This window comes from Notamacropus eugenii, chromosome 2 (genome assembly GCF_028372415.1).
Source record: "Notamacropus eugenii isolate mMacEug1 chromosome 2, mMacEug1.pri_v2, whole genome shotgun sequence".
Taxonomy (NCBI): Eukaryota; Metazoa; Chordata; class Mammalia; order Diprotodontia; family Macropodidae; genus Notamacropus; species Notamacropus eugenii.
The window spans coordinates 16,425,916-16,447,545 of record NC_092873.1 but is presented as its reverse complement, the minus strand read 5'-3'; the positions used below and the strand labels follow the sequence as shown (position 1 = coordinate 16,447,545).

General features: G+C 41.0%; 1 protein-coding gene across 7 annotated transcripts in view; it reads left to right on the top strand.

Moving 5' to 3' along the window:
- LOC140524451 (uncharacterized) overlaps window positions 1-14,661 on the top strand; it is a 61,273-nt gene extending 46,612 nt beyond the window's left edge. For 2 of the 7 annotated variants that reach the window (XM_072638904.1, XM_072638900.1), the window contains exons 8-13: window positions 4,332-4,471; window positions 5,177-5,294; window positions 7,859-7,996; window positions 10,296-10,392; window positions 11,166-11,404; window positions 12,504-14,661. The gene's annotated coding sequence lies outside the window, so the exon portion shown is untranslated. The remainder of the gene's footprint in view (window positions 1-4,331; window positions 4,472-5,176; window positions 5,295-7,858; window positions 7,997-10,295; window positions 10,393-11,165; window positions 11,405-12,503) is intronic. The other 5 variants (XM_072638901.1, XM_072638903.1, XM_072638902.1 and 2 more) reach the window with 5 other exon arrangements.
- Window positions 14,662-21,630: the final 6,969 nt, after the last annotated feature.

Here is a 21,630-nt window from a genome sequence, read left to right as displayed (position 1 = left end):
GTAGTGCTGGCTACATTCCTTCCTCTGCCTGCTCTGGAGAGAGAGAGCAGAGAGAAAGAGTGGGGAAGGAGAATCTAGATTCTAGGAAGATCCTTTGGAAATTGGCTTGGAATCAGTCAGAGTAAATTAACATGAATAGTTGAATTTTCACCAGTCTAATCTAAAATTAGTTTATTTCCTAAAAAGAGAGGATCTGTATTGCTCTATCTGTTCTGTTTATTTGGGAGGTGTTTTGTTAAATTGCAAATGCAGCCACGCAGCCAGTCAGAGAACTTTCCCTTGGAATTCTGTTGTCTCTTAATCTTTTCTTCTCCTTCCCTCCCTGATTACAGCAGCCTCAGATGACTGAGTGGTCTGGGGAGAGAGAAAAGGGAAAAAAATGCTTTACTGTTTGGCTTGATAATGGTGTTAATAGGAACTTTGAAACCTTTTAAGAAGCTGCTTCAAAAAATCTTTCTTTCTGCGTTCTAGAACCTGGCCAGGTTGTGAATATGAAAAGAAAGACTTTTGCTTTTTGCAGATTATTCAACTTAAAAAAATGTGGCTGTGTTGATAAGTTAAATTGTTAGTCTCTTAACCTCTTAAGTTTCTTTTTAAGGAACAAAGAACCTGGAAGAAATGCTGAGTATCAGGGTTATTTGAAGGGGAGGATATAGGTAGGGTCATGGAGTATTCCATGTGTTTGGACCTTGTACTTCCCTCCCCTTCCCCCATCGCACTTAAGAAAATGTTTAGCTTGATTGGGAAACCAATAGACAAAATTATGGAAGGTTATTGGATTTAAAGATTTAAAAATTGTTTACTAAGATCTGTAATTATTACTAATGGTTATTAATTTCCCAACTTCATACTTGGAAGTCACACTTTGTCAATGTTAAATTATTTAGGCCCTTTTGCCTGAGCAAGGAGGATCTCTTTTGTGATGATGGAAAGTAGCCAAGTAAAAGACTGGTAGTCTGGAGTGAAAAGCTGAATTTTGATTTGATGAGATCTCAAAGATAAAATCTGCACTTTAGGTTTGAATTGGGTCAATGCATCTGATGGCAAAAGACAATGTGTTTAAAATTGCAAATTCACTTTAAAATTTCAGTGATTTCTTTTAGAAGCCTTAATTTGGTCCATGTGCTCAGACCACCTGGATAAAGGGAAGATTACCCTCCCGCTCATATGATTTAAAGGTTGGAATGAGATTTGGGAGAGCTGGTCTGGTGGGTCTTGGAGGGGGGAGTGGAGCTGGAAGAGGTCCTTTCAGCCCTTTAAGGAAGTAGAGTAAAAAGAGATGAGAAGTAATAAATAAAGTTTTCTTTTAAGTAGCAAGAGTATTTTAAAAAAGAAGGGCTAAAGCATTGTTCATTAGTGATTATAAATCCAGGTTTGATATGATTTAAGTAAAAATCTGTCCTGAAGGAATCCAGAGCAGCCTCTGAGAATGCTCTTCCTATCAGGATTAAGCAGAAAAGATGTTGTTATTTGGCATTTATGATTGTAAAGTGCTTACCACAAGGATAGGTATAAGGATGTGTATATATTAGATGCAACATTAACCTAATGTAGTTGTTACACAGTTTTTAAATTTGGAGTTTGTTATATATAGATTGGGGTTTTAAAAGGATATGATAGAAATTTGATAATTTGAAATTTATATTTGCTTATAAATAAGCAGTGAAAATGCTGATGTTTGCTATATAATGGTAGAATTAACTTCTTTGCTTTAAGCTAGAAGGGGATTCCAGTTCAGACAGTTATAGTTAAGATGTGGAGGAAGACTAGATAATCTGAGTAATGGGATTAAGAGACTTGGAAAGATGAATAATATTTGAATAGTTCTAGATGGGTCAGTTTCAGATGGTTTCAGTAAGTAGTGAGGGTGTGAAGAAGTATTTTAAGAAGACATGTAACTTGTAACATGTAACTTGATTTCATAATTAATAGCTCAATCAAATTTGAGCTGACTCTCTCTAATCAGGTGATAGTGTGCCCATGTGGTGGTAAGGAGATGAATTACTGTGCAAAGTTATGTGGAAATGCATTCAGCTGAATGGAATAATGGCTCATTTAAAGTTTTAAGTAATCTTAAATAGTTTAGAAATTTTAAGTAAATCTAAATGTTATATTAGAAATTGCATTGTTAAATTAATGATGAATTGGTTAAAAAACTGTTATGAATTCTGTGTAAGAGGTTCTGTGTTGTAGAATTCCTACTGAGAAAATGAGAATCCTTGGAAAAAAATTCACATATATATTTTTATATATGGATGTGATTTTCAAGCTTGTTCCATCTAAGGATGTATTAAATATGTTAATAGTTTATTTTTGCTACTTAAAAGGAAGTTTTAACTAAAATTGTTTTTGCTATGAATCAAGAATTTACAAAAGTATGTTTGTAAAAGAAAGTTTATGGGCAAATGTGAAAAGGCCTTGGTTTTTAGATCTCTTGTAATTTTTACCAGTTAGGTTCATGAGGGTTTTGCGATAAATTGTAAATTGTTCTTAAAAGAGGAAGATATTTATTGTATGAAGAAATGTGTTGTAAAATCTTTTGTATTATTTTTGAAAGGCCTACCTACCCAATTTATATTTTAAGTTAATTTGTTATAATAACTTCAGATTTTATTTGGGGTTGGAATATAAAGGGCCAGATAAGGAAAACCAGGAATATTATGGCTCCTGAAAGCTCTGTGATAATTTCAAGACAAAAAGCCTCCTGGCCCCATCCCCCTTTCCTTTTGAAGTTCCAGTCATTACCAAAGGACTTCTTAAGATCTATTCTGAACTGGAGATGCTCAGAGGAGAGATGTTAACTCTTTCTGTCATCAAAGGAAAGGAATGGCCCCATCCCCACCTAGGGGCAGCTAAGATTTGGAGAGTTTAAAATGATCACCCAAGTGGTGTGGCCCTTCACTTTGTTAAAGTTGTAATCTCTATGTAAAGTGTAAACTGTATATGGAGTTCCTAAACCAGGAATTTGTGAAGGTGATAAATAATCTCTAGTGATTGGTTTTTAGGACAAATTTAAGATTTAAGATGTGAGTCCTGGTAAAATTTTTGATTAGTAAAACCAGCCATCATATGCAAAGCCTCAGGGGAAAATTGTGTCCTTACCCTGTGATGGGATCCTTTTGGCTTAGTTTCCCCATTGTGTTCCTTCGAAAAAGAAATTTTTCCCACTTGATGATTTCTGAGTCTGGTTATAAAGTGGAGATGATATCTAATTAGGTCTTTGCTTTTTGTCTACTTGGCATGTTTCTATAATCAAAGCAGATAATTTAAAATGTAAGCATAAGGCAAGTAGTGGAATCTTGCTGTTGTCAATTAATTGGGTAAATGGGTACTCTGGTTTGGCTTTGTGAAAAATAAAATCCCTGAGAACATTCTTTCAGAATTTTATGGGAATAATTAGATAAAGGAAAGGAAACTGAAGCATAAATGTGATGTTGTATCATTGTTCCATAGAACAAAATTGAGTTTTAAAGTTAACTCTAATGGTATGGAATTTGTTGAGGAACCAAAGACAACACATTGGGTCCTGTTTAAATGAATTCAACCCAGGTCATCATTCAGCTGAAGAAGTTCAAAGTTTGTTGTCTTATCTACAAAGGGACTGAGGAAGGGTGGCCCCAGGTGGTCTGGGGTTTCCAGTCATAGTCTTGACAGGAGTGACTGGTAACCTGAAGAATTGGATTGATAGGGTGGAGTGATATGCCTCTATGGGTCTCTAGAGAGCCAGTGCACATGGGGAAATCCAAGGAGCTTTCAAGATGAGATTTTCCAGGACCCTTTTAGACAAATGGGACTAAAACTCTTTTGGGGTAATGGACGAAGGTCCCAACTTAGAATAAGGTCTTTACCTGTTACAAAATGATGTAAAAGCATTTGGGTAAATACTATTGACTGAATTAATTACTGAGACTAAATCAAAGACATCTTTAGTTTGGGGAAAAGAATTTCAGTCTATGTTTCTTAGAGGCAGGTAACCTCTGGAAGTATTTTACATTTATGGAAAAGTTAAATTTTTCTGTTTTGATATGAATTCATTTCATGAACATAAGTTAAAGTTAGTGTTTGAACTTATCATATGTGTAGCTCATTCTTTTAGATTGAGTAGGGTTAGAAAGGGATAGAATAGTTTGGGAAACGGATGTAAATCTAGCAGAGCAATAATTTGTGATCATTGTTATGTAATCAGGAACCAGAAAGGCATGCAAGCTACTTAATACTTGCTTCAAAAGATGTTCCTTAGCCAATGTGAAATTACAGTCATATCAGAAACTGATTATTGGAGCTTGCTATTTTAAGATTTTATAGGACTATTAATTAACTGTTCTTCTGAGTTTAACTCCAGGTGTGGATAGCAAGAGAGAGTCTGAGCCACTGATCCAGGAGGCCAGTAAGCCTGTGAAATGCTGGTATGAACCACAAAAAGGTGATCTCATCGGAAGGTTGGGAAAGCGGCTGTTCAACCTGGGCTGAGGTAGGATTCTCCTGACTCAATTTCCTCACTGCCATCTGGCAGACTTTAAGACTGACTGAATGCCAGTTGACAATCTGCTCCTGCCTGGAACTGACAGAAAGTTAGGGAGATGTTGTTTCTCTGCAATGTCCCTACTCTTAGTGACAATTTCCTATAATCAAAAGTTTTGTAAGCTTAATATCAAATCTACTAAATAATGGATTGTTGATAGGCGAACATCTGAGGTTAAGTCTAAAATTAAGCTATTAGGCTTGGGATTTCAGACTTAACAACAAAAAGTTAGTGTCTTTTAATTCTTAGTAATAGTGTGGAGACAATCAGGTCAAGGGCTTGTGAGATTAGTTATTGTTTTGTCTCAGTTGGTTAATGTTAAAAGAAAAATCGTTTGTGATCTGCATTGTAAATGCTTTAAAAGAAGCATCACATGACCAGAAGTTGGAGTCGGGATTGTTTTATGGTGTGATATGTACTGTGTTAAAAATGATTACTTATTGTATTTATGTAAGTACTGGAGCCTGTTATTGACTCCTTAGTGAAATCTCATCTTCCTGATGGGGGAAATGAATAGCAAGTTAATGTAAAATGTAAATACTGGGTTCTAATGCGAATTTCTAAAACAGGACAATTGACCAAAGTTCCAATTTTGATTTTGCAAGAGTGATAAGTGTATAAAGCTTAGGAATGGTCATCTAAAATGGTATTAAGGTCAGTTTTATAGGAGAGTGGACATCTGGATTTCTACAAGAAGATAAAGGGAAGAAGATGCTGAGATGCTGTGCTGAAAATGGCTTGAAGGAGCATCCAGACCAAAAAATTGCATCAGGTGATGTTGTTCCCTAGACCTGCTGTATGAGATAGAACCTCTAAATGGATTGATCTAACTTTGTATTTTCAATCTCTGTATCTGTACTTATAACAAGGGGACTACTCCCTTGTAATTTGTTAATGTGTCAGTCAAGTTTGCTCCTTTCCCATATTCATATAAAGGGGGATAGAGGAAGGGAAGAATTCATGGTAGAAAGAATGTGAGGAGGTATTTATTGATTGGATTTAGGTGTGGAAACAGAAATTTTAATAAAGAAAAAGAGAGGGGATTTTGTGGGAAGTAAGAAAGTTCTGCTGTCCACATACCTAGATGATAAGGATTGTGACCTAGCATGAATGGGTTAGAGGTCAGAAATAATGTGCAGGTCGAAGGAGCTGTGTGAGGAAGGGCCTATCAGAGAGGAGAACATGTAGTTACATGGCCAGGGGAACGGTGTTGCAGGAGATGCAAAATTCAGAAAACAGTATAAGAAGCCCCATCTTCCCTCACATGTAGTCTTCCTGTAACCTTACTAGGGAGGCTACCTGTCCATTTAGGGGGAATGGATGTAAAGATTAATAAAGGTTTTCCTGATTTCACAATAGGTATTGTTTGTTACTTAAGGTGAACATGTTTCTCACTGTTGAGGGCTTGTTAAATAGGTTCACTTCTAGCACCTACCATGGGCTATCATGTACCAGGTACTGGGTTAATCACTGGAGATACAAAAAAGAGGCAAAAAATAATCCCTGCCCTCAAGGAGTTTACAGTTTAATGAGGAGAAGCAACGTGCAAACAAATATAAACACATATACACACGGAGCAAGCTACATACAGGATAAATAGTAAATAAAGAAAAGAGGGAAGGCATTAAGATTAAGAGGCATCGGGGAAGTCTTATAGATGGCTGGATTTTAGTTGCTACTTAAACCCAGGAGGGCAGTAGTCAGAGCTGGGGAAAGAGAACATTCCAGGCATGGAGGATAGCCAAAGAAAATGCCCAGGTTAATACTTAGAGTCTCTTGTTTGCTGAATGGCCAGGAGGTCAGTGCCATTGACTCAGAGTATGTGTCTGGAAGTAAGATAAGAGACAACGGGAGAGGTAGGAGTAGGCTAGGTTGTGAAGGGTTTTTAGCATTTTGTCTTTGCCCCTGGAGGCAATTGGAAACCAGTGGAATTGACTGAGCAGGAGGTAACATGATCTTTTTAGGAAAATCACTTTAGATGCTGAATAGAGGATGGATTGGAATGGGAAGAGACTTGAGGCAGGCAGATCCACCAGCAGGCAATTACAGTAGCCCAGGTGTGAGGTGATGAGGGTCCACACCAGGGTGGGGGCAGTGTCAGAAGAAAAAGGAAGTGTATTCAAGAGATTTTGGGCAGGGGAAATCAACAGGCCTTGGCAACAGTGTGGATTTGGTGAGGAATCCAGGATGACTTCTAAGCTGTGAGTCTGAGGGTTTGGGAGGATAGTGCAGCCCATGACAGTAATAGGGAAAGTGGTAGTGGTGGTGGCAGTGTATTTAGGGGAAAAGATCATGAGTTCACTTTTGGACAGGTTGAGTACTGGACATACACTTTGAGATGTCTGAAAGGCAATTGAAGATGGGAGATGGGAAGTCAGCAGAAAGACTGGGGCAAGATTTGAGAATCAACCTATCCTTCAATATAGAGATGGTAATTAAATCCATGGGATTTGATGAGATCACCAAATGAAGTAGCATAAAAGGAGAAAAGAGGAGGGCCCAGGACAGAAGGTGGGGACACCTACAGTTAGAGGGTATGATCTTGGGAAACAAAGAAGGAACAGTCAAAGAGGTAGCAAGAGAACTGGGAGGGAAAGGGAAGGGTATCCTGAAAACCTAGAGAGGAGAGGGTATGAAGGAGGAGAGAATAATCCATAGTGTCCAAGGCTTCAGGGAGGTCAGGGAGAATGAGGATTAGAAAAACTGCACAGGTCTACCTCATTCTCAGGCTCTGGGTCAGGGTCATGTTGCATCGGGACTGGAGGCTTACATGTCCTTAGCTTCCCATCCCAGCCTCATCTAAATTCTAATCTTAGTACTCCTTCCTAGTTTTCTTTGAACCCTTTATCAACTGAATTACCCCATCTCATCTAAAGGGAGAGCTAACATGTGAACCCTAGAACTTTAACCAAGTGAGAACAAGTCTGTCTGTGTGTGTGTATATATAATATACATATATTATATATTATATAAATTACATGTATTATATATTATATAAATATATATTTATGAATATATATGTTCATGTTTACATGCATCCACATATTTATATAATATTCACATACACACATATTTTAGATATAGGTGCAAAATATCCTTGATGATCTGGAGTGACTTGACAAGGCTAGCTGAGGAATTTCTGTGGATGATCTCTCTTTAGTCAGGTCCAGAAGAGAGGTTTTAATGGTAGCTAAGGTAGCTAAGGAGGGGCATGTGAATAACTGCACCAGAAAAAAACAACAATCCAGTAGCATTGGACAGCTGGTGAAAAGGGAAAGTGAATGTTGGAGTGACTTGGAGAGGACCGCCCTTTGTTGACCTCAATACTTTCAGCAGAAGTCTCAGGCTGGATCCACCACTTGTAATCACATCCTCAAGGACTGAGGGAAGGTCCAAGAAAACAGTTGACTCTTTCCTCATTTTCCCCTCCTGGTGCCTGTCTGTTACCAACCTGCTCAGCAAGTTTCAGCAATGGTAATCTCACCTCTATTAATTATTTCCTATTTCTCCTGTATGTAGCTTGCTTTGTATATATTTGCTTACTTACTGTCGCCTTGAGAGCAGGGAGGATCTTTTGCCTTTTTTTGCATCTTTGGCATTTAGCACAGGACCTGCACATAGTAAGTGCTTAATCAATTTTAATTGGCTGATTGATTAATAAATGTTTGTTACGCTCTGCTGCTTCTTTACCCAGACATTTGCCTAAATGTTAGGATTTTTCCTAAGTAGGGTTTTGGAGCTATTGTCATGATAGTCTTCTCTTTTTGTTTAATGTAAATTTCCTAAGGTACAAATATAAATTTTGCTTAACATAAGCTTCCTACAGTAGCAGAAGAGGGCCTTGGAGGCCATTATATGGCCCTGACTCTAAGTATTATGAGGGAGTAGAGAACACTCATCCAATATACTTGTTTTATTTTTAATTTCAATTCCATGCTAGTTTTTTTTTGGGGGGGGGGGTGTTGCCTCGTTTGGTTTTGTTTGGCTTTTGTTTTTAAGTAATATTTTCTGCATTATTGCTCAACCATTGTTTTAAAGCATTATTTAAGTATCTTTTGATAAAACTATTTGCTCTGATCCATGACCAAGAGAAAGCCAAGTGATTTATAATTGCCATAATCTGTTAGTAATTGTGGCTGTTGTGTTAATTTTATTTCTACTCATATTGTTGGAATGGATGAGATTGTCTGCTCTTGATCATTTGTTCTTTGGTGGATGGTACATATTGGCTTCATATAGCAACACGATGAAGATATGAATATGGCATTTCAAAAATAGTGTCAATTGTGGAGGCTGATATTTGCCAGGGACACGGAAGAGAACCTGTGTTTGATGAAGAACATGTCAATTTTATGAAGGTTCAACAGTTGGGACTCTAGAAAAGTATATATGAGATTAAGTTCAGGAGCAACCATTCTATGCTCTGTGAGTTACAAAAAGTCATTCAAGCAGTCAAGAATACTTGAAAAAAACCGAGAAAGGTACAATAGCTGTTGACTCTTGTTACTGACATGCTGAGAGAGCCATTTAGAGTGGATGTTGAAGTCAGTGGGTCGTCATTTTCCCAATGTTTAGGCAGAAATGAGGAGGGAGGGCATTCTAGTCTTGGGCGATGGCTGGGAAGACACCAGATAGGGACATACAGTGTCATGTGTGGGGAACAGCAAAAAGGCCTAAGTGTAACTGGACTGTGGGGTACGTAGACAGGAATAAGGTTTGAGAAGACTGGAAAGGTGGGAAGGGGAGAAGTCTAATGTGTTTTCAAATTCAAGTAGAGTATTTAGAACCCTACGTTACTGAAGGGGTACATACACACACACACACACACACACACACACACACACACACACACACACACCCATGTGAAATAGGCAGACATGCCCTTTTGTTCTGTACTAAGTACTCTGCATTTGTAAGTTGGGTTCAAGTGGGCCTCTGCCTTAGGAATCAGGAGGGAAATCTCAGTACAAAATTATGCTTCTCTTACTGTGTAGCCTAAGACAGCACTTGATTGGGTTTCATTATTATATTTTGGTTACTGAGGTCTGGTTTTTGAGCCAAGAAGTCATTCTGGTTACAGCATGTTCATCAGCTGCTGAAAATGCTCCCTTAGGAGCCTCTCAACAGACATATATTAACTCAAGTGACTTACATCCAAATATGGCCTCTAAGTCACAGGACCTGGGCTCCAGTCCTTCCTTTTGCATACATCCATGTGTGCAAAACCACATATATAATATGCTATCCACCCATGAAGCTATACATACATGCATGGATACACATGTGTGTGTGCGTCTGTAGGCACAGTGGGTGATAACACAGGGCCTGGAATCAGGAAGACTCAGCTTCCTGAGTTCAAATCTGACTTCAGACCTTTACAAACTGTGTGATCCTGGGTTAGTTGCTTTACCCTGTTTTCCTCAGTTCCCTCATCCCAAATTGAGCTGGAGAAGGAAATAGCAAGCCAGTTCAGTATCTTTGTCAAGAAAACCCCAAACGGGGTCAGGCAGGTAAGTGGCAGACATGGGATTGACTGCAATCTGTGTCCTCTAATTTTTTTTTTTTGGTTCAGCCTAAAAGAAAATCCTTTCTCTCTCTCCAGAGATTTGAAAACTTTTGTAATGCTCCTCCTTTATCTTCTAAATGTCTTCATTTCCTTCATGGATTCCTATATGGTCTGCTCTCTAGGCCTCTGGATCCCTCTGACTTTTCAAGCATGTGCCACCCCTTTTCCAGATCTACTTTTAATGTGATACTAATTTTGGTTTTGCAGGCTTCACCCAGACCTGGTGACATAATTAAACACCGTCACATTTGGCATTGGGCCATTTATGTTGGTGATGATACCATAGTCCACTTGAGCCTCGGAGGTAAGAAGTCTTCCTATGCATGGTTCCATTGTCCACAGATAATGTGTTTTCAAATCCAAGTAGAGTATTTAGAACCCTACGTTACTGAAGGGGTACACACACACACACACACACACACACACACACACACACACACACACACACACACACACACACACACACACACACACACACACACACACACACACACACCCCCATGTGAAATAGGCAGACATGCCCTTTTGTTCTGTACTAAGTACTCTGCATTTGTAAGTTGGGTTCAAGTGGGCCTCTGCCTTAGGAATCAGGAGGGAAATCTCAGTACAAAATTATGCTTCTCTTATTGGGAGTAGCATTGTAAGGGGAGGTCTTTTTGCTAGGTCACTTGGTTACAGAAGTAGGGCTTTGTTACACCTGGAGTGCCTTCCCTCCTTCCTAGCTTCCTTTAAAACTGAACACAAACATCACCTTCTATAGATGCTTGTTATGGGTTTGCTTTGGATCCAAGTATACCTAGTTATCCATCTTCTTGATTAGCTGTTTATCAGGGAAAGAGTTGGAATAGAATCATGGAAGACAGATTCAGACCAGTGTACTGAACTTTCTTGGGCACATCTCAACCTTTTTGAGTTTGTGTAATGGGCAAGCAGCCAGACTTCCCCACAAGTAACTCTTTTGGGACTCCACCAGCAACATGGGGTTAAGGAGACCTGGGGTAGGACTATTTGAGCACCTTCTTTTCACATTGAAAGATGGAAGATGGATGACTTCTTCTGGGTCATTTACGTCAATAGGGGCTACTCAGGCCGAAGTGAAGAAGTACTTACTCAGCAACAATGAAAAAAAGAAGTACGAGGTCAATAATATGTATGATGATGTATACAAGGCACTTCCAGATGATGAGATTGTGAATCGGGCCTTGAAAATGGTGGGGAAGACTGTGTCCTATGGTTCTGCCACTGAGAACTGCAAGGACTTTGTGGTTTGACTGAGATATGGGAAGGAACGGCCCAAGAAGAACTGGAAGCTCAAGGTATATTCTGGAGAATAGCTAACTAATAAATGTGGTTAAGTGAATGAATTTTAGACTCTCTGGGGTGCTTATGGTCAGAACTAAACAGAGCATGTGCGCAGTAGATGAGATCTATTTCCTCAGCACAGCCCTGGACATGGGCCTTCTCACTTTAAACACAGTTTTCCCATCTGGGAGTGGCAATGTTCTTTCTTTGGGAAAGGAAGTCTTTGTTTTTAAAGCTCTGGGAAGTTTTTTAAGGGAAACAAGTGAAGTCAAATGTTTAGTGAACCCCTGGGGCCAAGTTTCCCTTTCTTCAAGGAAGGTTGCTCCACAGCCATTTTTCGAGTTCAGAATAATATCTGAGAATAATCTATCTTGGTTTCAGTCTAATCTATGATGTTAACTTATCAGAATTGACATGTGGGTGATGGTGGAAGGGTGGTCAAGGGTTAAAACAAGATTTTTTACCCTGAATATAATGCTGGTGGGTTAGAGCTCCCTCATGTATCCCTAAAGAAACCTGCAAAACTCACTGCTTTTCATCACACCCTTTGTACTATTTATTCATCCTGGGATTTCAAAATTCTCCACTTGATTCAATGATTGCAATCCCTTCCCCTCCAAAAAAAGAAAACCTTGAGCCTGGGATGGAGAACTTGCAGCCTTGAGACACCATATGGCTTTCTAGATCCTTGGGTGTGGCCTTTTGACTGAGTCCTAGTTTTACAGATCAAATCCCTTTATTAAGGGGATTTGTTCTGTGAAGTGTGGATTCAGTCAGAGGGCCTTATTTGAGGATCTAGAGGGCCACATGTGACCTTGAGGCCAAAGGGAACTCACTACTGCCTCGGGCTTTCAAGGATGTCTCCTCTGACTCACCTTCCTCTTTTTTCTCTATAAGCTTTAAGCACCCATAGGCTGTAGGCCTGCTTGGTCCCCATTTGGGTTTATCTCAGTTTGATTCCTTCAGTCTCCTCCCCTCTCTATGGGATGGTTGCTCCCAGTCCCCAAGCTTCCTCTTCTGTTGTTTTCCCAAGGAGCTAGCCAGAGCAGAGTACTTGACTGGAGGGAAGGGTAGCAGGCTTTGACACTGACCAGCCTTCTGTTCCTTTCACAGGTCCTTGGTGCTGCGCGATCGTTCTTGGCCTCATTATACTTCTATAATTACTTTGAGAGACTGACGTCAAAATCATCATGACCACCTCCATTATGGTAGCACGGCTTGGCTGCAGTTTGATTTAGCCATGTAGCTTCTAGTTTATGTATATAAATAAATAAGAGCTTCCCAATTTTTTTTCCTCAAGGAGTGGCTGGAACTTATGCTTTGCCCCAAGCACTCAGAGCCACCCTCTTAAAAACCCAAAGCAGGGTCGCCTCTAGCTGAATGTAATAGTTCTTTTGGCAAGGTTGGAACAGGATGTCTTGCTAAATACCTTGGGAGATGTAGTTCTTTCCAGATTGGGAACAAAGCAATCTAATCCAGCAGGACTAGAGGGTGTAGTATTTTCCCTAAGGTGGGAGTTTTTGAGGATTGCGCTTGAAAGAGAGAGCACTCAGAAAGATCACTCAGGTGGTAATGTCAGAATCTGAACCTGGGTCCTTTGACTCCAGAGCCGCTGTTCTTTCCACTGAATCAAGCTGCCAACAGCCACATCCAGTAGTAATGTGCCAGGCCACTTCCTACCATGTGCCAGGCACTGTATTAGGCTATCGGGGAAACACAAACAAAATGAAAGACATTACTCTCAAGCAGCGCACATTCTGTTGGAGGAAACATGCACACATTTAACTGTGTTCCAAATCTTTACCAAAGAAATACCAGGTCATTTTGTAGGACAGACATTAGCAGCTGAGGTTCCCAAAAGGCCTCGTGGACATGAGCTGAGCCAAGCTTTGGAGCAGGCTGGGGATGCTAGCTAGGAAGCAGTGGTGAGGGCATTCTAGGTACTGGGAGCTAGGTGTCTAATTTTTAGGGCCACCCAAAATAGATCGTTTTTTATTTTTATTTTTTGGCTCATTCCCATCCCTTTCCCCCAATTTCCCCCTAGCAAATCCCCCAACAGAGTTCGTGTCTAGGTTTCCACAGATGTTGGGAACAGAGTACCCAGGTCCTGTGCAGATACCCAGAGAAATAAATCCCTGTGGATAGAAGGCAGCCTTTATTTTACCCCACAGAAAATATAAAAGGAGACTGTACAACTGATGCTGAAAACACCCAAAGCCCTCAAATAGCCCATAAATTTTCCTGAACTTAAAGTTATAAGTGGGGTAATCCGTTGACATTCTGGCAAGTCCCTCCTTCTCAAGGGAAAAATCCCTCTCAAAAATTATAGTAACATTCTGTGACTTGGACACCCTCCATGAGAGCAACACACTTGAGGCTACCCTTTCCCTAGACATGTGCTGGCCAAATTAGTCATGGTGAGAGTAGGGGTAAAGCACTAGTCTCCTGCTACCTTATCCTTTATTATTCTCTGACTTCAGGGACCAGGGTAATCTTGTTTGTTCTCTAAGTGACATATCACAACAGGAAGTTCTGCTCTCTTTCTAGAAGCCAGGTCCTACTTATATGGTCCCTGATGGAATCCTAATAAAGTTGCTCCCAGCCCCAATATTCTAATTTCCTTATGGGTCCCACTGAACAGCAGGCATGGCCTGATTTAACCACCCAGTCTGGCCTTAACTGCACCACAGCCCCCCAGATTCACAGCCACTACCCCTAGCTAGTTTTTGACCCCAGATCCAATTCTCATGCTTAAACAGGTATGTCCATGCACTCAAGTACCATCACATCTTCCATTTAGCCCAAGACAAATTATTCGCCTTGACCAGACAGGACCACAATAGTGAGCCAATCAGAAAGCAGCATGACTAGTTTGAAAGCAGTTTGACCATCACACTATAGAAGGGGCCCCCCTCCCCCCAACAAGATAGTGCCTGTGCAGCAATAGTAAAGAACTGACCTGGAGTAAACTTATGACATAGAGAGGCTTATCACTATATCATCAACATACATAAATACCATTCCCATGGGTTTTTCTGTATGCATTGTGGGTAATCACATGCACAATTCCACTGAGAATGGGACCCCTCCCCCATTACCTAACCCTGTAACAAATCCCTCCTGCTTTTTAGTATTTATAATTTCCGTTATGTAATTGCATCTTGCTCTATAAAAATCTGTCTTGCTTTCACTGAAGTTGCTGGTTCCTATTGGAAATCAGCCCAATTCATGAGAGGTATCAATCACAATAAATGCTTTGACTTGGATTAGAGATGGTCTGAGTTTGAATTCTTTCAAAAGACCCCTACAACACATCATGAAACCACAAGTCTAACTATTTTGACTTGACCCTTTCTTTTGCTCCCCTATGTGGGGGTTTATTTATGGTTATAATTCTAACACACTTTAATTAAATTACATTAGTAGATACATAGTAAAAGCAGAAACATTAATGGAACACAGTTAGAAGTGGTCAGACAGGTCAGAGGGAAACAGGAGAAGGGGACAGTTTTCTGGAAATTGTAGCCTCTTTTCCTGATTCTGATGGACCTGGAGGTCAGAGGTGGGCTTGGGTGCTTCCACAGCCTTTTTGGGGAAGTGGGGGAGATATGGACATCATAGATTGTAATCCTACATGTGGGGTTATTCACAAGACAACCTGCCCTTTTCAGACTAGAAGGAAAGATTCTCAGATCACACTGCTAGGAAATGAAACTCCCCTTTCTTGACACAGGAATTTAGGGTTCAAAGAAATCATCCACGAGCTCCTTCCTTGAGCTGAGCAGGCAAACGTGATTGCTTCTGCCATGTGTGGCAGGAATTCCTTACCTCCGCGGCTGCCAGCTCTTTGGTTGGAAGAATCCATTATTCTCAGGTCCCCAATCTGACCAGGGTCAGAAAGCTGTGGACAAGCTACTGCCCCACAGTCACATGAATGGTTTCTGGGAAGAGATGAAAGCGTCTGAGACGTCCCTGGTTTTGCCTCCCTCAGAACTCAGATCTACTTGACTACATTTGGAACAATCCTCTGAAGAGGAAAAATGGCTGAAAGGGGCAGACAAGTGGGATGGAGGGAGGGAGGGTAGCCTTAGTCATGTCTGAAATCTAATCAGGAGTTGACAGTTTTCTCTTTAAGAAGATACTAATGGACATCTCTACATTGTTTGAAAAAAGAGGTATGCTCATGTGCCCATATGACACAGAAGAGGTTTACTTGTTAAACTGATTAAGGGAAACGCTCCTGATAGAACTTTTCTTAAAAACAAATACATAAATGATCAAAAGCTTAGGAAAAACTTTTCCAAACCACTAAAATTAGAGAAATATAAATTAAAACAATTCTGAAGTCAAACTGACAAAAATTATAAAAGAGAAATAGCCAATGGCATAAAGTTGGGGGAGCATAGCTACACTAACACACTCTTTGAGAAAGCTGTGTATTGATCCAGATATTCTGGAAACCAATTTAGACTTTAAGTGAGATAGATCATTGTTCATATCCAGTGTCACCACTAATGAGCACATAGATCAAAGACAGAAAGGTCCTATATATATCAAAATATTCTTAGTGGCAAACTCTGGTAGCAAAGAACTGGAAATAAAGCTGATGTCCACCGACTGGGGACTGACTGATTTGTGATCTAGAAACATAACAGAACATTATCGTGTTATAAGTAATACAGGCCAGGAAGACTTGGGTGACTGTGAGCCAGAAATAAAACGCTATTTCAGAAAAGGTAGTAACTTGAATTAGTAAAGAGATTCTTCATCTGTGAGAAATCAGAGGTGCAGTTCCTATGTCTGTCCCTGTTAAGTAACAACAAACATTAGAATTTCTGAAAACTCTGGGCAGACTTGTGTGCACCAAAGCAGAACTAAGAGAGTAGAAGGAGAACTAGAAGATAAATGGGAACACCGAAGGCCACCTTATTGTGGTCTAGGGGTGATGAGAACCCCGGAATTCAAGGACTGAAGACATGGGTCCTGCCTTGAAAGAATTCGACTCAAGTCTTCTGTCAGAGACAGGGTTTATTTAAACACTGGTTGAGGTGGGCAAGATATTAAGAATCCGAGCTATTGGTCAGATTTTAAGAATCTAAGCAATTTAATGGGCACAAGATAGACTGTGGGAAGATCTGGACATGATCAAGCAATGGAATAGAGAATGGGTCTATCTGGGATTAAGGGTAGGAATTGGCCTGGGGTGATCCTGAAGTAAGAGTCGAGGTAACAGAGAATTGGAGATTGGGGCAGAGTCAAAGCCACAATGCTAGGACAGTTGAAAGGCTTCTAGTGAGATGAGCCTCAGGCAAATGCCAGGGACCTGGGACATGTGGGAAAGCCCAGCCTTTTAGGGGTCCATCATTAGTGCCCCATCAGCTCATCTCAAGTAATGCAGTGACTAATCATGAATTTGCCAAGACTGGCCAGGAGCTCAGCCACAGGTACCCTGTATAATCCTGTACTGCTCCACTATAAGATCAGAGATAAAGAGCAGGATGGACCTTAAGTGAGAATTCAGTGAAGCAAGACATCAAAAAGGAGTCTAGTCAAGCTAGAATTCCTGTGCCATAGATGTGGGGGCTAATGAATTATAAAGACCCATCACAGGCCTGGAAGAAAATCAGAATTAGTGGCATTCTAGCACCCTTATCTGAGTTCTCCATCTTTGATAAACTACTAATTGTTGGGGAATGAGCAAGAGAGATTGAAAACCCCTCTAGCCTTAAAAAATTAGACCCTCTAGGGTAAAGGTGGGAGGGGAAACAGGCAGGGTCTGAAACCCTGGAATCTGACACAACTAGGCATCATGAATCTGTTTTGTCACAGGTTATGAGTACACTCCTAGGAGATTAATCTGATGGCCTTCTGTCTGTACTCATCTTCCACTCCTATAAAATGTTTTTATGGTTAAATATAAATGGTTATAAATGGTTATTATAAATGGTTATTAAAAACCATCTGTTGGTTATTAAAAACCAACTACCCCCTCCTCCTGTTCTCTTACCTGTCTGACCAATTCTAAGTTAGATTCCATTAATGCTTCTACTTTTACTGTGCATCTACTAATGCATTTTAATTTAAGTGTCTTTGAATTATGACCTGGACCGACCTGGACCCAATGAACCATGCATTGGGTAGGAAAAGAAAAGGCTGGATCAGAATAGGCAGAGACCAAGTCAGAGACGAATAGATATAAGAGTTCCTAGACAAGAGTCTGGACTGGTGCCTGTTAAGTGAGATAAAAAGCTATGAGTTACTGAAGACCAAGTGTAGTTTTATTAGTTCTATTAGCCTGGGCCAGCTATATGGCTGCAGCCACTTCAAAAGAAGTGGGAGACAGAGCTGCCCTTGTCAGAGCCATTTCCAGGATGCCCATTTCCTCATGTTTAGATGTCTCTTGGCTTACAACCTCCTGCAGGCTCCAACCTGCTCTTAGGTTAGCCTCTGGTATCTTAGGACTTCAGACACCATTTAGTCCTGAAGTTCCTAGTCTGGACCCCATGAACTTGCCTTAAAATATTTAGATAATTATTTATTTTTAGTTTTCAACATTCACTTCCATAAGATTTTAAGTTTTAAAATTTCTCCCCCTCCCTTTCTTTCCTCCTCCCCAAGACAGCGTGCAATCTGATACAGCCTCTACTTATACATCACATTAAGTACAGCTTTTAAGTATTTTGGCAGCTGCGTTTCCAAAGAGCTGATTTCCTTTGTCATTCTGTGCATCTTATTTTACCCACTTGAAGAGAGGACCCTGGAAGGTTCAGAACACTTGCTCTTCACTGCTGGTGAGGGAGGCTGGGAGCTTCCAGCTGTGCCCGGATGGACAGAAAGGGCTCCAGGGAGCCTTTAAGAATCTCACTGCAAGCAGGGGTGGGGGGACAGGATCTACTTTGTCCCCACTTTGCCTCCCCAGCCTTCCCCTGGGTGCCACGCTGTGCTTCTGTCTGAGGACAAGGACACTTCCAACAACAATTCTGAATTTATCAAATGGCTCAAGCCCTCATTCCTGGAGGACCTGAATCTCTCCCATGTCAGCACTATCCCAAATCTTCTTACCTGCAGATTAAATGGACTCCTTACTACAGTGGAAACAGGTTAAAGAAAAAAAAAGCTTAGGTCAACTCCTGGGAATCTGCTCTGACCAGAAATTTCTAAGATGACTCCCATATACTTCAGCAGGTTCTAAATAGCCCTGTTTCTGGACATAGATAATCTCAAGGATGCTTCTTCCACACTCTCTTCTTGAAGTTCTGTTCTGTGTATACACCCTCCTTCTATTTCCCATGGCTAAACCCTATGAGAATACCCTTTCTCCTTCCTCTCCCTCCCTCCCTGGACTTCTCTGTCTGAAAAGACGGCACACGTTCCTGACTTGCAATTCCTCAACTCTGAATAAATGCTTTCGTTTATTTACTGATCACCTAATTGGTCTGAGTTTTTGTACTGGTTCACAATAGATTGATCATCCATCCATCCGTCTACCCACCCATTCATCCATTCATCTGTCCATCCATCCATCCATCCATCCATATGTACACACACACACACACACACACACACACACACACACACACAGAGTAATCTCAGAAAGGACCAGAAGTGGAGTGGCTTGGAAAAAATGTAAGAGGCAGGGTTTGAGCTGATTCCTGAGGGCAGCTTCACACATACTGCTGAACCCTGGGTGTGTGAACCCTGGTAAGTGGATCTCAGAGCCATAGACCAGGGGTGGGGAACCTGCAGTCTCAAGGTCACATGTCTCCCTCTAAGTCCTGAAGTATGACCCTTTGACTGAATCTAAACTTCCCAGAACAAATTCCCTTAATAAAAGGATTTGTTCTATAAAACTTGGACTTGATCAAAGGCCACACCAAAGGACTTGATAAAGGGCCACAGGTGACCTTCTGATTGTAGATTCCCCATCTCTGCTCTAAGCAAATCTAAGATTCTTAATAAAAGAACAGATGGTAGAGAAACTTTATTCAGTGGGAACTCCCTGTACCAGTGAAATCACGTCTGATTCGTGGTGTGTGTGTGCGTGTGTGCGTGTGTGTGTGCATGTATGTGTTTTGCCTCTCCCCCTTAGACTATAAGTTCTCTGAGGGCAGGGACTGTTCCATTTTTGTCATTGTATCTTCAGTGCCTACTACAATTATGCTTGGTGTTTGATTTGGAATCACAAGCTCACAGGTCGTAGAACTGACTGGGTCCTTAGAGATCCTTTGATACAAATCCATCATTTAAAAGATGAAGAAAGAGGTTCTGCAAAAGAGGAGTGATTTACCCAGGGGGTCACACTGGCTATTAAATAACAGAGGGGATTTGAAATCTTTTTTTTTCTTCAAACTTCAAACCCAACGCTTTTTTCACCCCCCTGCCTGCCCCAAGACACAGATTTCTAAATGGAATTCTGTGCTCAAATCTCATTCTTTTTATTTATTTTCTTTTTTGTCCTTGATCTGATTTAAGCCATTGTCTGTCAACATCCCAGAGGAATCAATTTAGTTGCAAGTCATCAGGATCTTGTGCTGAGAGCTGATTGGTGGCTTGGTGTAATTCACAGCCTCCTCATGAATTTAGGGTCAGGTTCTAATCCTACCCAAATCATACCTATCACCCTTTCCCCTAAACTAGAGGTTTTAAATTTGGGGTTCATGAATTTTTTGTTCAGTCATGTGACTCTTAGTGATCCCATTTGGGGTTTTCTTGGCAGAGATATTAGAGTTTCCTTCTCCAGTTCATTTTACAGATGAGCAAACTAAGGCAAACAGGGTGAAGTGACTTGCCCAGAATCACCCTGCCAGTGAATGTCTGAGGCTGAATTTGAACTCAGGAAGATGAGTCTTTGTTTCTCCGGACCCAGCCCCCTGTCCATTGCACTATCTAGCTTCAGAGTTAACAATCCTGTGAAGTGGTGACATTATTCAAATTCAGTGCCTATTTCCATTAGGCTGGAACCAGTGAGCTTACTTCACATAATTATCACTTTAAATTGTGTTCATTCAAATACAGGCAACCACTTCCTGTGTTTCATTATTTGCAATCACTGGGACCTAGCTGTAGTCCAATATAATTACTTTCCTTAATCTTACATATTTTATACACTTAAAAAATTACTTGGAGAAGCCTTCATCAGACTCACAGCCAAAGGCATCTGGGACAGAAAAAGATTCCTTGCCCTAAAGCACTGAATGTACAGAGAGCTTGTAAGCCAAGGCTGTGAATCTCTTGTGTTAGTAAAAACTGTGCTGATCCCCATCCTTAATCTGGATTCCTCTCATTCTCCAAGAAGCTGTTCTCCTAGTTGAGACTCTGAATCCTGGCTTGCCATGCTGCGATCCTAGCCCCCTACACCTCCCCTGGATAGCAGGGCAACTGAGTGGGACATTTAAGGGGTGGGGTAGGGGTGTTTGGGGCTCTCAGCTGAGATGCTTCATCCTTCTGTGGTGGTGGCATGAATTCAGGGCATCCTGGAAAGATACGACCAACGGATGAGGGATTCTTGGGAGATGGAGGTGGGAACAATAGGGAGGGGTCCCCTACCTGATGGGGAAATGGAGAAGGCGCCACATCTGGCTCCCCAGAGGTGTTGTTATTTGTCCCTTGTTCTTGAAGAGGGCCATGACATTAGGGAAGTGGCACCAGACATATGAGTGACTGGATTACAGCGAGGCAGGGCTGTGCAAGGTCGGCAGCCTCACTCTCTCCTCCAGAGCCATCTGAGTCCAGTGGCCAGGTAAAGATCAGGATGACTGGAGCTGATCCGATGCAGTGGGAGACCTTGGCCTTTTAAGCTAAGGTCTTGAACAGGTCTCCCTTTGACTGAGGCAATGCTCATTCAGTGATTAAGGCTAGGTAAGCCCCAAGAGGTGTAGAGTAAGGAGGAAGCAGAAGGAAGGAAGATATGAGCCAATGAATGAATTCCTTAAGAACTGAGGGAGAATGGACCTGGGTGCTAGTGGGATTCAAGATGTATCTAGAGGAAGGGAACACAAGCTCAAAAGGACAGTGGTGTGGGCAGTGAGGTACTCGGAGTCTCAAAGGGACTCCTTCCCCATCTTCAGGCCTTTATAGGGGTAGAACTAGAAGGGCCTTCATCTGGCACAAAGTATGTCCTTAATAAATTCTTGTTGACTGACTAATGGGCCTGAAAATCCTTTGGTCCAACTCTGTCATTTTACAGGAAATTGAAACCCAGAAACAGAAAGGACTTGCCCAAAGTCACCCAGTTAGTAAG